The sequence below is a fragment of the Pteronotus mesoamericanus genome, unplaced genomic scaffold (assembly GCF_021234165.1).
Source record: "Pteronotus mesoamericanus isolate MK-2021 breed Mesoamerican mustached bat unplaced genomic scaffold, CSHL_Meso_final contig_59, whole genome shotgun sequence".
Classification (NCBI taxonomy): domain Eukaryota; kingdom Metazoa; phylum Chordata; class Mammalia; order Chiroptera; family Mormoopidae; genus Pteronotus; species Pteronotus mesoamericanus.
The window spans coordinates 6,534,914-6,537,703 of NW_026555206.1; the positions used below are offsets into that span (position 1 = coordinate 6,534,914).

General features: G+C 49.4%; 1 pseudogene; it reads right to left on the reverse strand.

The window, feature by feature from the left end:
• Window positions 1–241: 241 nt before the first annotated feature.
• LOC129076311 (40S ribosomal protein S2-like) lies at window positions 242–1,135 on the reverse strand (annotated as a pseudogene).
• Window positions 1,136–2,790: the final 1,655 nt, after the last annotated feature.

Genomic DNA, 2,790 nt, shown 5'->3' on the forward strand with positions numbered 1-2,790 from the left:
TCAATGCCCTTTCCCAGCTTTCTATTTGCCTGTGTTTATTGAATTTTTCATAAATAAAATTTACATTTTTGAGTAGGCAAATCTGTCGATATTTTTCTATGTGGTTTTGTTTTTTCTGAAATTTTTGGGAAAGGTCTATAAGATTATGAAAATACATCCCTATAATTTCTTGTTTAATTGGTGGGGGTTTAATTGGTAGGTATTGTTTTTGTAGTTTTATTATGACTGATTTTTATTTTATTTTATTTTATCAACAGGCTTAATTTACTTTATTTTCCTCGTATAAAATTATGTAGTGGCCACAGCTGGAGCCTGAGTCCTCTGCACAGAAACTCTGGGTGCGTCTTTACAAGATGGTCAGTAAATTCCTGATAGGGAGACTTGGTGAACACAGTCTCTTTCCAGAGGACCAGGGTGAGATAGCTGCAGGTCCTAGAGATGGCATCAAAGGTGGCCTTGGCAAAGTTGCCCAGGGTAGCAGTGCAGCCCCTGGCTGAGATGTAGCAGTCATCGATACCAGCCATCATCAGCACCCTTCTGGGTACAGCAGCTGATGAGGCACACCAGCACAGAGCCACAGCGCTCGGTCACCTTACAAGGGACGGTGTGGGGCTTGCCGGTCTTGTTCCCCCAGTAGCCTCGCCGCACACGGACAACAGTGAGCTTGGCCAGGATGATAGCTCACTGATGGCAGTGGTTACTTCCTTTGAGCACTTAACACCCAGACCAACATGCTTATTGTAGTCCCCGATGGCGACAAATGCCTTGAACCGGGTCCTCTGGCCTGCCCGTGTCTGCTTTTGCATGGGCATAATCTTCAAAACTTCATCCTTGAGGGATGCCCCCAAGAAAAATCTATGATCTCAGATTCCTTGATGAGTAGAGAAAAGAGATAGATCTTTTCCAGGGACTTGATTTTCATGTCCTTGACCAGGCGGCCCAACTTGGTGACGGGGATCCACTCCTTGTCCTCCGCCTTGCCTGTGAGCTCCACGGCCTCTATCCCGACCCCAACCCCTGCTGCAACCTCACCCAGGATGCCGCTACCAAATCCTCCAGGGAAGCCACCGCTGCCTCCCATTCCAGGGCCCCCCGGGGCCTCCGGGCCTCCCCTGGCACTGGGGCCATCCACCATTTGGTGTTTCCTGGGGCGGGGCGGGGGGCGGGGAAGCTGATTTTAAAAACTATTAAATCTTTGCTGTGAAAGTGATATTTCTTTTTAAAATGGATTAAAATTGCCTGTTTAAATGTTTAACAACATCATTTATTGAATAATCTACCCTTTACTAGAGTTTAAAAGTATGACCTGTGACATACAAGTAATTAGGTATGTGAGTCTCCGGTCTCTGTACTTTCTGTTCCATTGATCTGTTTATTTACTTCTCTGTTAGTCCCATTGTGTTTTATTACAGTAATTTTCTGGTGCATATTTTGTTTATATCTGGCAAGACATGGGTCTCTCCTTGATCTTTTCCTTTTTAAAAAATGTTCTGCTGTTTGCATGTTTTTCTTCCTGTAGATGTCATTTTATAATTGATTTCTTGGGCTCTAAAAATTGCATTTCAGTTTGTTTCTCCAGCATTCAATGTATGGACTTTCTGGAGGAAAATCAAAGGTATTACAGGTTTGAATTTTAGGTTGAGGATGCAGGCCAGTACTTTGGTACTACTCTCAGGGACAGGAGGGGACCCAGAAAGGGTGTGGAAGGGATAACAGGTGCCTCCTCTGCAGTGGGTCTGGGAGCGAGGCTTGGCAATGGGGTTGTCACTGCTCTAAGGCACCTGCCTGCCATGTTTACCTGCAGCTGCATTCTCTGGGTCCTGGGATGCCGAGGTCTGAGCAGGGCTTGTCTACAGTGGCCCTCTGCTGCACCTCGTGGTTGCGATGAGTCCCGTGGGGCAGTCTGAGGCCTCCCTCCAGGGCTGCTCTAGGACTGGAGACAGGGAGGGTAGGAGAACAGACTGGAGCGGGACTCCAGGGTGTCCTTGCTTGCAGGCTGCCCTCAGGGATGCTGAGGCTGACTTCTGGCCTGGTGCCGCATCTGTGAATTAGTATTCTCTGCCTCCCATGGGAACCACTCAGTCAGGAGGGTCATGCCCTGGGGGCTTCCGGGCCGCGTAAAGGCTGTTGGTACCAAGGAGGGATCTCTGAGCTCTGGGTGCTGAGGATTCCAGCCCTGCCAACTGGCCCTCACTTGAAAAGGGCAGGAGCTAGGGGGCATGGTCAGTTGAGTCCCAAGGCTAGGCACCCAGAGCTCCAGATGCAGAGACACTGAAAAGTCAAAAGCCCATAGCTGTCAGCATGCTTACTGACCTGTAGGGCCCATCGGCAGGGCTGCAGGAGGACAGGTGGGTTGTGCCACTGGCTTCTGACTACTGTCTAGCTTACCCCGTAGGCAATGGCCAATGCCAAAGATGTGCCACCATGGCCTTGGATTCAGCTCTTTCCGTGCTAGCTGGGCCTTGCGGGGTACCACACACAACTGCAGGGTGGAGAGGCCACTGTCCAGGCCACTCAGTGAACACAGGAATGGGGAGATGAGAGTTGGTGGGTCAGTTCTTCTCCCTTCCTTCTCCAAGGCAGACTTTTTGGCATCGTGATGGTTCATATTGTCCCTCTGAAGACATCTTATGTGGCTAAGTAATCACTGTGTGTATTACAGTGCTGTGGCCAGCACAGCCACACCCTCCCTTTGCTTCCGTGCCTCTGCCTGTCTCCTGCTTCCCTGGGACCCACTCCCCACAAAAGTGTTAGCATCTAAGATTTGCCTCAGATTCTGTTTTCCAGGTA